Here is a 16,360-nt window from a genome sequence, read left to right on the forward strand (position 1 = left end):
ATAATTAAGGATCAAACGAACTTACCTGGAAGTGAAGTTCGATCATAATTATATGATCAGCTTCACTCGACCCGATTTTATATTAACATTTTGTAGTATACTCCTATGCTACAGCCAATGACACAGTTTTTTAAAGTTAATAGGAATTTTTCAAAATATCACCATGGCAACCCAAACACCACCCTCGCGCGGCCATAGGTCGCCATCTTCATTCTGTGTTTCTGTGTTCAAAGCCTAGACACGCTAATTCAAATAAAAATAATTTTAATCGTTTTACTGTAAAGCTTAAATTAAAGACTCTGTACAATGTGTGTGTGGTAATCAAGCTGAAAACTTACGTAACTACATTTCTGGTCTAATATACATTGTTGGACATCAGGTTTTAACATTGTCGCCGCAAGCCCGAGCGCAAACCATCAAAAAACATAAGCATCCACTTAATATTGCCGCAAGCACAATTAATCTCTCACGAAAGGACCGCCCAATGGCCAGTCTAGACCGCAATCTAAGTCGAGATCTAGTACGTAACAACTTCGTAATTAGAGGTCGGACAATAAAAGCTGATCCGCAGTGTCGTGTGAGGTTCTCGCGTCGCGTGACACGCTGTCGTGTCGCCTTCGTCCGACAATAAAATTATAAGTCGACCACAGTGACAATCCAGTGATTTACGCCGGCACACACGCGAATATTCTAATATGAAAAGACCTTAAGCTTTTTACTGCGACGTTGGAAAACATAGGAGGCGGACAGCTTAATGAAGAAAATGTGTTCGCTGAGATAGGCGACGCCGAGCGACATGCGTGACCGCCACCTAATTAACTGCCATGCGCTGGCCTAGCTTTGATTCGATGATAAATAAAGTCGCTCGCCTTAGATCCTGATAAGATATAATAAAAATGAAATTATTGTTTGACGTTCAGGTTTCGTTAAAAGCCGATAACATCTTGAGTGTAGCTCAAACATTAACCTATTTGGTTAAAATTCTTGTACACCTATACACTAAAGATACAATAATAATAGTATTTATTATCAATACATTACATTACGATCATCTATAGCAATAAAAAGAAACCTAAGATATTACTTTTGTCATCAATAGACGAACATTATGATGTTCATGTTTAAGTAAGGTTTCTTTAAGTAAGTACCTAAATATTTATCATTTTACTTACCTACTTAATATATTTTTAGTTCAAAATACTCTTCGCTCGCAAAAAGACATTTTTCTCAATCCATCGAGAACAGTAGGTAGATAGGTACTATCGGAATGATGATGTTTCAGACGAATATCTTAGTATTCCATGGATTCACTGTGCGGGTGCCGTGTCCATCGCGTGGTAGAGAGAAAAACTCAGCAGAGAGCACAGTCCTGAACTTGTGACTACAGGATGTAGGGTTAAGGAATGCCTTGACGATCGATCAACGTTGCTCATGTTGTTCTCCCTGCCTAGCCAAATTTGGTAAGATCCTATTAGAGCAGCTTTGGATACTCGTTATATAGATTCTAGCTGCACTTCTAGAGAGGCCAAGGTCTTTAAGCAAGTTATTAAGAGATTTTGCTGGTAATCCTCTCGCACCTACTTCTACGGCGTACAGACTAACTACATAGCCATTTTTAGTTAGTTCATTTGTTAGGTCATAATATTTATTTACTTTTATACTTTGATCCTTCGGAATGTTAGTCTCCCACGGTACTGTAAGCTCTACAAGTACCGCTTTGTTTGTTTGGACAAAAGGAAAATGTCTGTTCTAGATCTCGAAATAGCGACATCTGGGATTTTATAATGTTTCTCATACGTATCCAATATCCATTAATAAAGTCCAATCAGGTGCTGGACCTAGGATTATAATCTTTAACGTTTGAAAAGTGCTTGTAAATTAACCCTAATTGAAATAAAGAGTTAAGATTTCATTTACACGAGAGTTAGCAGAGTTTTTTTAACGGACATGCTTGCAGGGGCAAGCTAACGTTAGTGCGGAATTTAGGTAGGTACCTACACATTTGTATAGTTTATTTATTTGTGTAACAAATAAATAAACTGTACATAGTCTAAGACCTCATTTGCACGAGAGTTTTTTTAGCGTACGTTAAAAAAGCGTTAAATTGAAGTTTAAAAGCGTTAAGTACGTTAAATCTCTTGAAGGTATTTACGATTATTATGACCGTTAAACATAACTCAACTTTTAAAATTATTAAAATTAGTCAATCTAATTTTTCAAAACTTAATGAACTAAGCCAAGGATAGGCAGTTTTACTTAATAGGCACATATTATTCTTTCGTTACATAAGTAAGAAACAGTCCTTAACGATGGGAATGTCCGAAAGAAGCTAGTTTCCGTTCGTGTACACACTCAATAGGCAATCATTCCGAATGTACCTACTATGTGGAAACTCCATGAATTCCGACACGAAAGTGGAAAGTGGAGCGGAATGAGTCAACAGATAAGCCTTCATAACTACTGTCTAAGCGTCTACTTACCTACTGCCTACTTGGCTCTTGTTATTTATCTGTAGGAACTTCGAAATAATGATCCTATTATGCTTTTAAATACGACTTTTCTTAGGTTACTTTATAGTATTGTTGATAGGTATTGTAAATCTTACAGATTACCGATTTCTGTGGGCAATCATCTATTTATTTAATATCTTTGTATTTCTTGGGAGCTGTAGGTATCTACTATTTTCTCTAAACCAAACATACCTCATTTAATAAAGACTGAAAGTTTAACGTCTAAATATTAAGTGTATTATTTTCATAACAAGAAATCATGCCTTCAGTCGCCACATATTTTTCTTCGCTGCAACCGTTTGCAAAACTTTAAAGATTAATCTTTAGGGTCTCTGGCCAAGGATTGACACGAAGCTAAAGGATGACTAGAGACATGATTAATTATGATATCCCGTAGAAAATATCAAAACATTACTTTTCTCTTTGCTAACTTGTAGGGCTAGTAAAACAAAACCTAACACCAACAGATGCAACCTAACCCAATAAAAATATATCTTGAATTATCCAAGCACAAGAACCAACTCCTTACTCTTTCATCTAAGCATTGTCAACCGCGCCAGTAAGGTTACTAAGTCTGTTTTTTAAGTATTTGTTGTTAAAACGGCAACAGAAATACATAATTCGTGTAAACTTCAACTAAATATTACGGTTCGTGAGAAACCCCTGCTGGCCTATTCACTAATTTGATATTTATTAACAACATCAAATCAACTGAGAAATGTCTTATACCTACTATATGATATCCACGAAGGGTTGTCTTGTAGGCAGTGGGCACCGGATGACATTTATTACATAGAATCTCAATTTCGTATACAACTAACATTCGTTAAAGTTAGTGAATTAACCTGCAGGTAAAAGATGGACGGAAAGACCGTCAGACAGCGGAGTCTTAGTAATACGGTCCCGTTTTACCTTTAGGTATGGAACCTTAATAACTAAATTAAAAATATAAATTAGATTTTAAAAATCTGCTAACCCAAATAAATATAAGAAAACCCGAGAATATATAAATTCTAGTGTTATAAAAACACTCTCTAAAGTACCAAATTGGCAAATACCTTCACTTAACGAACAAAAAAGTCCTTCACAGTTCGTGTACACGCTCAATAAACAATCATATCAAGTGGAATAAGTGAAAATCCTACGAATTTAGACACGAAAGTGGAAAATGGCAGACAGGCCCTCATAGCTTCTGTCTCGACTGTGCGAAAACATTCAATTTGAATAGGAAGCCCGAATTACACAGAGGGGTGGGTCTTGACAGCGAGGGAAAGTACAGCTAAAGAAAATCTTTGGAAACATGATTAACAAACAGCGCCATAGAAATTAATGAATAAGGACTACACGCTAAAGATGTTTTATTTAAAAAAAATGATTCTTTATTTATTTTTATGATAATAAATGTTAATAAAAAATTAAGTTCAAAAACTATAACCCGACTACGTAAAAAGGGGTCTGAAAAGAACGAAACAAGAAGATATTTCAGATCTAAATAGAGACATGCATAGGACCAAAAATGGTCATGGTATAGCCGTGGTCACACATAACACATAGTGTAGGTTAGAATATAATGTTTAAATTCCGTCATATATTATTTTTATAAAATTTATATAGCCTCTATATGTGTCAATTTTAATTATTACGAATCTTTTGACACTTCATTTATAAAAATCGGTTCAGTAGTTTAGGCTCTACGGTGCAACAAACATACATACACACACAGACTGCCAAAATCATTACCCTTAAAAATAAAATTAGCGATATTCGAAATTATAATATTTGTTATTTGTTTATTAATAATTGACATGTAAACCGCATAATCAAGTTCAATGTGCTTTAATATGCATTGCGATAATTGTTGATGAATAAGTACCCTGTACCCTTAAATACCGCGTATCTCAAACGGTGAAGGAAAACGTCGTGAGGAAACCTGCATATCTGAGAATTTTCTTAATTCTCTACGTGTGTGAAGTCCTCTGCATAGGGTCAGCATGGTGGACTAAGAACTAACCATTCTCATTCTGAGAGGCGACTCGTGCTCAACAGTGAGCCGAATATGGGTTGTTAATGATTGTAGTACAAATATCAAAAGTTTGTTACTGTCTGTACTATTTTGGCATTTTCTTCGTAACTAAACCATCGCGAGTGCATGTAAAAACATTGTACATTAAGAAGACTCAAAAAGACGACTGTCTAAAGATTTCAAAAGTTTGTTACTGTCTGTACTATTTTGGCATTTTCTTCGTAACTAAAGCATCGCGAGTGTATGAAAAAACATTGCACAGCAAGAATCAAAAATCTAATCAAAAAGACGACTGTCTAAATAATGTATACGTAAAAATCTGATCATTAGTGGTTTCCTTTGTTCAGTTGATTTGTGCAAATTGAATTTTAATTACAGCTCGCTTCACCTTCAGCAAATACTTAACGTTTAGCTAAAGCTATTAAAGGCTCGCCACTCGCGTCCCATAACTACCCTCACTCACGTAAACCGACGCAATGCATATTAAACGCCTTTCGTATGTCTTATCCGTGTTATTATAAACTACTGTGTATTATTATTATAATTTCCTAGTTGCCCATGACTTCATCCGCACGGAATCCGTTGTTTTAGCGACAAAAGCACAAACGCTTTCTTTTATTAGGGGACGCCCGCGACTTCGTGCGCCCTTTGAGCTCCTTAATCTGATCCTCTCGCAAAATCCTTTCTTAGTGGACCGTTGCTGTCTATAAACTACCTCCCTGTCAAATTTTATCTTTGTACGTCAAGCGGGTTTTGAGATTTCGTGATGAACCTTTCGCATTTATATATTAAGATTCGTTGTAAGCCGACGCCCCGCGGTTTTACCTGTGTAGTTCCCGTTTCCGTGAGAATACGTAAATAAAATGTCGCTTATGACACTCACAAATAACGTGGCTTTCTAGTGGTATAAGAAATTTCAAAATCGGTTTAATAAGATACAGAGACAAATCTTACAAACTTATCCCCTGCAATATCACAAACTTTACTTCTCTATAATATTCGTATAGATTAAAGAAATGATTGGATCCTAAGGACCCTCTAAGTACTGTATGTGTATATATCTGTACCAAAATTAGATCCAAATTAGATCCAAGTGTTACGTTGTTTAATTTATCTCTAAGCCAAAAGTGCCCCTTTTTAAAAAAAATCTGCCTCGTTGGCCAGAAAACTAAAATAGGCCTTTAAAATAATGAAACCAAAATGAATCAAAGTTGGTTTCGATACTGACGCTTTACAAATAGACAAAATTACTATCGCATTGATTTTTCAGTTTATAAAATTGTTAAGTTTAATTAAGTTCATCATGATCAACCCATAGGTATGCGCCCGGCCTCTTTACCGTTGAGCTATGAAGGTTCTTCATTATCAACCCATATTCGACTCACTGTTGAGCTCGACTCTAATCTCAGAATGAGAGGGGTTAGGCCAATAGTCCACCACGCTGGCCTAATGCGGATTAGCAGACTTCACACACGCAGAGAATTAAGAAAATTCTCTTGTATGTAGGTTTCCTCACGATGTTTATCCTTCACCGTTTTGAGACACGTGTTATTTAATTTCTTAAAATGCACACTACTGAAAAGTTGGAGGTGCACCCCCCGGACCGGATTCGAACCCACACCCTCCGGAATCGGATGCAAAGGTTATATTCACTGGGCTATCACGGCTTTAGTTAAGTTACTATATTACTTTTCAATTCTAACTTCACAAGGCTTAAGTTAAATAATAATAAAATGCTTACCTTGGTGTTGAGAGTTTTATAAAATGTTACCAAAGCTTTTATTATTTGTACAAAACATACAAAGCACCTGACCAGTAATAAATATGATTATAATTAAATACGTAGTCTTATTTATCGTTCACTGCTCATTCCACGAGTTTTTGATCCGTATCAAAGAATGGTTAGAATGGCCACGCATCGGAGATCGGTCAGCCATAAGTCAAAAGTCACGAAGCCTGACCGACTCCGCCTTATGGCCCTTAATAAGCATTTATAACGATATAACTTTTATCAAAAATATTTAACCTATTTTATTTCACCTCTATAACGTTTATGGTACACCGTTGATGTTGGATTTATTATTTTACATGTCCCTGATAAAACGGAATCTAATTGGAAAAATAGATACCTATTGTGGCGTGGCGCAGTGGGTAGTGGATGAATCCTGCTTTCCCTTCTTCGATTTCCACAACTGGAAAATATGTGTGTGATGCATGGGCTATTTTCAGTGTTTGTGTGTATTTATACATTATTTATAATATGTAAGTTTGTGCTTTATAAATGTATATGAATATTATAATATCTTAGTACCCATAAAACAGGCTACTTTAGCCCTAAAGTAAGCGTATATAGCTTACTTTGGGGCTAGATAGTGATCTGTGTTTTGTAAAGGTATAAGTATATTTAAGTATAGGTATTATAATTATAGTTTATAAGAAACCATAGTTATGAGAACTTAAAATGGACACGAATTTAGATAAGCAGATGGAGTCCCAATGGACCTGGAATGGTGACCTCGCGCCGGAAAGATTAGTTTGAATATTTCTCGACAGTGATAAAAAATATACTAAATAAAATAATAAAACTACATATGTAAATATGGCACATGCATATGTGTACATGAAACCTCTAACGAATATTTTATCGGCTACAGACTATTAAGGGAGGCAAAGAAACTCCATTAGTGCGCCAGCGCCGATAGCCGCGACCAATTAGTCGGCTTTAGCACCAATTAACTCTTTACGATGCACTGCTGCGATCTAAACAATACTTTATATGTAAATACGGGAAGTAAATAAAAACTTAAACTCCTTACATAAAAAAAAACATTTCATTCTACCTATAACTAATTAATAATAAATTATCAGACTAAATTATTTGATTGGAAATCTATAGTAATAATTATAAAGCTGAAGAGTTTGTTTGTTTAACCGCGCTAATCTCATTAACTACTGGTACTGGTACTGGTCCGATTTGAAAAATTCTTTCAGTGTTAGATAGCCCATTTATCGAGGAAGGCTATAGGCTATAAATTATTCCCGTATTCCTACGGGAACGGGAACCACACGGGTAAAACCGCGCAGCGTCAGCTAGTGATATAATGTATAGTGAATACTCAGACCGTTTTTTACAGAAAGGTAAAGTTTGTCAGCCCATGCTGCTATGAATGGTAAATATTAACATTAGGTGCGCAGTGAATAAATTAAACGAAATTTCTAATTAAATGTAACTTTACTATTTGCACACGTAATTACAGCTCGGCCATTTTCTAAGAAGGAAGAGGAAATTGAACAACGATTAAATGATTCTACATAAACGTCAAATGTCTGTAGTGTTGCTACTTTAATTACATTTATATATTTATTTAATTATAATATTTCTTTATCAATCATCATCATTATCAACCCATATACGGCTCACTGCTGAGCTCGAGTCTCCTCTCAGAATGAGAAGGGTTAGGCCAATAGTCCACCACGCTGGCCTAATGCGGATTGGCAGACTTCACACACGCAGAGAATAAGAAAATTCTCTGGTATGCAGGTTTCCTCACGATGTTTTCCTTCACCGTTTGAGACACGTGATATTTAATTTCTTAAAATGCACACAACTGAAAAGTTGGAGGTGCATGCCCCGGACCGGATACGAACCCACACCCTCTGGAATCGGAGGCATAGGTCATATCCACTGGGCTATCACGGCTCTTTAACAATATCTATTTGAATATCCAATAATACGCACCAACGGTACGGTGCCTATTGTAATCATCTAAGTGTAAAGCGTGTATGTATTTCTCCGGGAAGATCATCATCATCATCTTAACAGCAAATGGACGTCCACTGCAAGCCAGGCCTTTCGTAGAGACTTCCAAACGTCACGATCCTGAGCCGCCTGCACTCAGCGAATCCCTGCGACTCAATTGATGTCGTCAGTCCACTTTTTTTCGGTCGATCAACACTGCGTTTCCTAGTGCGGGGTCGCCATTACAGCAGCTTGGAACCCCAACCTCCATCGACTCTTCGAACTATTCTTCGATCTACTTACTTTATTCAGCTTCGCATTCTTTGAGCTATGTGACTGCGGATCTCCTCATTTCCAGGAAAATATTATGACCCAAACATAATCATAAATTATGTCCGAAATACTTTCAAGACAACACACAGATTACAAAATAACAAGTACTTTAATAAGCAGCAAAAAAATTGTCTTATTTTCGCTCTATCATTCAGAGGAGAAATAAGTCTAACCCCTCTTGTTCTGAGAGGAGACTCATGCTCAGCAGTAAGCCGAATATGGGTTGATAATGATAATTTAGACGAGAACTGTGATCTGATATAGATGCTGTTTTGATTTTGGCGTTTATAATTTTCGAATACAGTGTAGGTAATGGATACTTATTAAAATATCGTTGTTTAAACTATACATCACTTTATCGTATGTGATATTTTATATCATATTTAGGTACGATACAACCCACAGAAGCAGACACAATAAGAGCTTTTGAATTTATAGTCAAAACAATTGGATGTTTAATCACTGGGCAGGCACTTATGTTATTGCCTGTATAAAGGACCTCTTATATTGTTACAAAATATTTTCATACGGGATTATATTACACGGTAGTCATTTGACATTTATCAAAATAGTTATACAATGAAACTTAAACTAAGACAATAAATAAAACAATGGAGGTTTTTACACGTACACACAACTATGACGTTCGACAGAGAAAGAAAACTTTATTTATATCGTTTTAGAACGAGAGCCTGTCTAGCCAGACCTTCCTCATATTAAAAAAGCGGTAAGTATGTCAGTAATGGCAGTCATGCTCTGCTACTTAACTAATCAAAAGGTAATAAAGGTATCCAGGTACGTTATTTGGATCGTTTTAATGGACCAAATAACGTACCATACTATATCTTTAACAGTCCAGGTATAAATAATGCGTACTTATTATTTTTTACATTTTTCTCGGCATATTATCAGACACCATGGCCTGCAGCCAAGTGACAGGAAGATTCTCTTTCTACAAACACTAACGCTTCAAAAACTAACACAATGTATGAGAATGAAAGATCCGATCGACAACTTGATCACTTGAACTTGACCTATCGATAGTGAATGTCATTCCTATACATGTTTTTATTTTAAGAAGCGTTAGCGTTTGTAGAAAGAGAATCGACGCCACATGACTACAGGCCCATGTCTCCAGACGCTAATCAATAACTTTTGCTTGGCAATCCTTCGAAAAGCAATAAATATCAACCTATAAAGGTCTTGAGACAAGAATTGCCGTAAAGCTAATTGTTCTCAGGATATGCTGTAAAAATATATTGGACTTATGATCTTAATCAACCGTTAAAACCCCCTAAAGCCCCCAATGCTACAGGCCAAATTTCATAATAGCCTACTTGTACCTGTGGTAGTGAATTGAGTTGTTGAACTTCAGCTTTAACAAAATGAGGAAGGTCTGAGCCTTACAGGTTCTTAGTCCATTTCACAGGTTTAACTCCCAATAAAATCTGTTCTTACTGGCATCCGTGTAAAAATATACGTATCTAACAAAGTATATTGGTTTGAATCTAAGACAAAAATATCAGTGTACCCTCGATACCGTTGCGCTATTGACCATCTAACCATCTCAGATCCAGTACAGTAATAGAAGCGACCATCAATTCAAGATTAATCGATTCTGAAGGTCAATAGTTTCGACATCGATCTGTCACGGTACAAAAGCTCGCTCCCCCATCTATCACAGTGATAAGAAGTGATAGCGACCCTGCGCCTTTGTTGCCGAGATGAAACGTCCTTTCTTCGTAACTCCAAACTCCAATGAAGATAGTGGAAAACGGATGGATTTTACGAAAACTATTTCAGTTTCAATAGTTACTTATTTGATTTCAGAGTTAACTTTATAGTGAAAATGAGATATAATAAAATCCATTTTACAATCTATTCCTCCAATTGTGATTTTACGTACCCACTCTTACCCACTCTTAACATAGCCTTTACAAGACATTAAAAGAGAATATTGATTATAATATATACTAAATTATGAAAAAAATAATACAAAATATTGTATTTTGTAAAATAAACTAATTAGAGATATATAATCAGGAATATCGTTCATACTTGTTATATTTAAAATCATTAATTAAACGAATCCCGATGAGAGCCGCGATAGCCCAGTGGATATGGCCTCCATATACATACATATACAGACATAAGAAATTAAATATCACATGTCTCAAGGTGAAGAAAACATCGTGAGGAAACATGCATACCAGAGAATTTTCTTAATTCTCTGCGTGTGTGAAATCTGCTAATCCGCATTGGGCCAGCGTGGTGGACTATTGGATCTAACTCCTCTCAGTCTGAGAGAAGACTTTAGCTTAGCAGTGAGCCGAAAATGGGTTGTTAAAGAACGAATGATATAAACAATTAATGTATGAATTTTACTACCTTCTATTTTTTTTGCTCTTTACAATAACGAATTCCAAATAAAAATTTATTTATTTCAAGTAAGCTCAGCTTGCAAGCACTTTTGAAACATCAGGTTTTTCTGTTTGCAGTGATTGATGACTCTACCACCGGTTCGGAAGCAGGATCTGCTGAGAAGAGCCGGTAATTAACTCTACATTCGATTGTACATTATTATAATTCACATGTTTTATTTAAAGAATAATAGGCATATCTTTTTTTTTAAATGACCAATTTTCCCATTACCCTCCAACTAGCCAGGAAAGACTTTATTAGGAGTGGGTACGATAATAGACCAACGGTGTGGGGATCGAAACATCACCCCTCGGCGATGAGTCCCGACATCTCTTGCCGTTGGGTTATTGAGGCTCTAATATGGTTATTATATTCATTAGGTACATTTTCTTTCACGAATGTGAAAATGGAAGCTGATCCAATGGCCTCCTTGTCATGAAGGAATCAATTGTGTTACTACACAATTGATTCCTTCATGACAAGGAGGCACTTCGACCTAATTAAATGATATTAAACCTAATTAAATAACATTGATAGGACAAACATTTTGGGATATCTAATTTACATATTATCATCATCATCATCATCATTATCAACCCATATTCGGCTCACTGCTGAGCACGAGGCTCCTCTCAAAATGAGGGGTTAGGCTAATAGTCCACCACACTGGCCCATTGCGGATTGGCAGACTTCACACGCAGAGAATTATGAAACACGATTTTGTGACACGAGATATTTAATTTCTTAAAATGCACACAACTGAAAAAGTTGGAGGTGTATGCCCCCGACCGATTCGAACCCACACCCTCCGGAATCGGAGGCAGAGGTCATATTCACTGGGCTATCACAGCTCTCATACATTACATTTCGACGGCCTCCGTGGCGCAGTGGTATGCGCGGTGGATTTAATCCACCCTACCGACAAAGACGTCCCGCCAGCGATTTAGCGTTCCGGTACGATGTCGTGTAGAAACCGAAAGGAGTGTGGATTTCCATCCTCCTCCTAACAAGTTAGCCCGCCTCCATCTTAGATTACATCATCACTCATCATCAGGTGAGATTTACCAAGGGCTAACTTGTAAGGAATTAAAAACAAAAAAAAAAACATATTATACCCACTACTAATATATTCCGGTCCGGTATTAAGAGAATCTGGATTTGCAAAAGCCATCAGTAATAATAGGTATATTTTGACATAATGAAGTAAAACTGATTGATCACAAAATACTACCCCTCATAATAAAGTTCGTGTCTTAAGGCTATTATCATAACAACAGCGGCGCGACGTTCGGAAGCCGATACCATCGGATCGCGCGCACTGGACAATAACCCTTACCAACATTCATTTATAATAATTAGCATAAAACACAGCACTGATATGACTTTTGATATTTTTTCTGCGGCTAATGAGCAGTTTTTGACCTCAAAGTGTCTGATTTATAATGATTAGATTTCGTAATTGTGTTTCCTCTATCGCTCTATGCGACAAAGGACTTAATTTGGGCCACTTCTAAAAACATGCTTTTACTGTTACCACTCTGAAATGTAATGGTCTGAGTCTTTCTTATGTATTACATTTTAAACAGCCCAGTGGATAGGACCTTCGATTCGGAGCACGTAGGTTCGAATCCGGTCCACCTACAACCGTGAAGAAAAAACATCGTGAGGAAACCTGCATAGTACCAGATAATTTTGTTAATTATCTGCATGTGTGAAGTCTTCCAATCCGCATTGGGCCATCGTGGTGGACTAATAGCCTAAACCCCTCTCATTCTGAGAGGAGACTCGTGCTCAACAGTGAGCTGAATCGTCGCTATCACTGCTGAGCTCGAGTCTCCTCTCAGAATAAGAGGGATTAGGCCTTAGTCCACCACGCTGGCCCAATGCGGATTGGCAGACTTCACACACGCAGAGAATTAAGATAATTCTCTGGTATGCAGGTTTCCTCACGATGTTTTCCTTCACCGTTTGAGACACGTGATATTTAATTTCTTAAAATGCACACAACTGAAAAGTTCGAGGTCGAGGCAGAGGTCATATCCACTGGGCTATCACGGCTGTCAGAGCTGAATATGGGTTGTTAACTTAGACCATTAAAAAGGTTAATGAAGTTTGTCAGCTCGGTCCTGCTATAAAAAACTATGGTGTTTGGATCAGGGAATTAGCAGGTTACAACGGTTCAGACTGTCACGTAACAAATAATCTTAATTTAATTTTATGACACGAGTACCTACCTAGATGAAAAAGTTAAAGTGGCAAATAGTTCCTGTAATGTACCTATTACACTCCCCGTTTAGAGTCAAGCTAGGGTCTGAAGTTTTGTATACAAGTGTTCAACAACTAATACTGAAACATCAAAACACAGAAGCGGGTCCTGAAGGGCATCTATTCACAAATCTAAACTATTACATGCTCAGCACCTATTCAGGACCTACCCAACTTCCTTACACGTGCTCTATTCGGATTGTAGGTTTCTATAAACTTTTGCAATCTAAATAATAAGCATTGAATCCAAAAATATATAACTTAAAGCACTATTAATTGGATAATTATAGATGATAGTTTACGGAACATTAATAAAAACACAGATTTATTGATTTACTAGCGCACGCTCACGACTTCGCCCGCCCTTATACCTCCTTAATCCGGCCCTCTCGCAAATTAACGGACGTCTACTTACTATAAACTATCTCCCTGACAAAATTTCATCTTTGTACGTCTAGTGGTTTTCGAGATTTCGTGATGACCTTTCGCATATAATTATGTATTATGATTTTGCTGCTAACAAACCCAGGCGGCCACGCAGACCTGACAAAAACAGACCAACTTCGAAATTCGAACTTTTATTCACGTAGATAACTACCTAGAACCTAAGTACGTTTGGTTTTTCGCAAATCCATCAGCGTTAGCCTAATTTTTATCGGACTTAAAAGTGTGTTCAACGATCATTTTATACCAACATTAATGTATTTTTTCAAATTATCCAAACGTCAAAAATGCTGCAAAAATGTTGACGTCACAATGTTACTTGATATAGGTACTGAATGTCAAACTATGGTTAACTAATCTATTAATTTTTGTCAAACGCTCCGTAAGGGATTTGTTAACGTGACGTCATGAAACATATGAAATATAGACCATCATGGCCGACTGGTGTTTTGGCTCGTATTGTCAAAAAAATATTTAAAAATTAAAATTCTCATGTAATTACGTCTCAAAAAAACATATTTTTTTTTCAATCTAGCAGAATGATAATGAACAATTTAAGACCATTAAAAAAAGTGTCAACTAAATAAAATCCTAAACTGAGAATTGAATCCAGGACCTCTCTATTGCTAACTACAGCACTACCAACTGCGCCAGAAAGGTGTGTTAGAGGTCAAAACAGTACTCAAATCATATTATCTTCAACCTTGAGAGTGAAACTCTCCATACATCAATAGCAATGGGCAACCGAATCGCTACTCCCACAATAGCCTATCTCACAGCAGGAGCCGTCATGACCTTACTTAAAGCAGTAGCTGTTGCCCTCCTTAAAGTCAAGGGCTCGCTAGACATTAGGGAAACGAATATTATTGTAATCTATACTATTATGATATAAAAGAAACGATAATGCTGTAACTACCATTGCCTAATTCTTGCTAATCTTATTTTACTTATAACTAACTGGTAGAGATTTGAGTATTGCTTTTAGTAATTTACCAAGAGTGACGATTTATTAAAAAAAAAATATTGACATCCCGTGGTTTAACTCGCGTAGTTTCCGTTCTTGTCAGAATACGGGGATAAAATATAACCTACGACACTATCAAATAACGTGGTAGGAGAGTGGTAAGAGAAGTTTCAATATCAGTTCAGTAGATCCGGAGAATACTTCCCACAATACCACTTTACCTGTAGCATTATCAACCCATATTCGGCTCACTGCTGAGCTCGAGCTCGAGCTCGATTTTATTTTTGGCATCCCATAGTAACAATATACTGTTTGAATTCTTATAAAACTTGTTATAGGCGAATCGACGAGTATAAAGTCATCTCAGAAGACGTCTATTACTCAAGAGCTAGTTTGGCTTCGCATTAAAAAACAACTTTGTTTTGCATTCAGATCATTTATTTAGTCATTTTGAAAAACAACTTGCGCTTTTAGTATCTAATAAACTTTAACTTTTTGATGTAAAAAATGCATTAGTTCCTGAAAAGATGTTTTTTCAGTTCCAAGAAAAGTGCATATTTAGTTCCGCAGGTTGGTATCGGCTATGAAACGTTACGAGAAGGGAATGAAACAACGCGTGAGTCAGAGATAAGGATGCCGGTATCGCTGAGATCACCCAGTTCGCTATCGGATTTATATTACCTACCTACTAGATTTCCATTGTCTACACTTCCTAGCATTTTTCTTTGTTTTTCCAATTCGAATCGCAGCGGAAGTGATTATATTTGAATTAAAATACTTATGTCGACTAATATGTAACTTGTCGACCTCTCGCGCAGTCAGTTGTGCTTTGGTTATTATCAGAGAGGTCTTGGTTTCAATTCCCAGCTCAGGTTACTTATATTTAAATTTTCTAAGTTGGATCTGGAAGGCTATTCTATAGCGATGTTTTTATCAATTCGACAGTGTGAGCTTCGAACTTGTATCTACCATTCTGTCAATAGTATCGTGTTAGATAGAGACAGGTGGAGGTGAATTCGAAACTCGCACTTGCGAGTTATACAAAACATCGTTAATACATAGCTCTCCAGGTCTAATCTGGTCAGTTTTGCCGTGGCGAGTTACCACCCAAGCGGCAAAGAAACCGATAAGAAATTTAGTATTCTGGTAAGATGCAATAGAAACCACTGTCACGTAAGGTGTCATCGCAGTGAAGCCAACTTTTTATTGAATAGAAAAAAAAATTACGTCGTGTGCCGTGATAGCCCAAGGGAAATGAGCTCAGCTTCCGATTCCGGAGGGTTCAGGTTCCCCAACTTTTCAGTTGTGTGCATTTTAAGAAATTAAACATTACGTGTCTCGATGAAGGAAAAACGAGCTCGGTAGTTAGCCGAATATGGATCGATAACGAACGAAATAGGTACATATAGTTGATTTTGTGGTGAACGAAATCTTCAAATACATAAATTAATTATAAGTGGTGAACGAGTTTTCTTTAAGTTACAGCAGAAGCCAGCTAGCCAGCTTTAGCTAACCTTAACCTACATTTCCCAAGGAACTTTGTTTGCAAGGTTCAGCCCTACATTGGCCCTTGATACGTATAATATAATACTAAGGTAAAGTCGCCAAGTCTTGTCTCCGAGCTTAATTACTTTACCATATCTTTTACTAAATAACGCCAT

This window comes from Bicyclus anynana, chromosome 19, assembly GCF_947172395.1.
Source record: "Bicyclus anynana chromosome 19, ilBicAnyn1.1, whole genome shotgun sequence".
NCBI classification, from domain to species: Eukaryota; Metazoa; Arthropoda; class Insecta; order Lepidoptera; family Nymphalidae; genus Bicyclus; species Bicyclus anynana.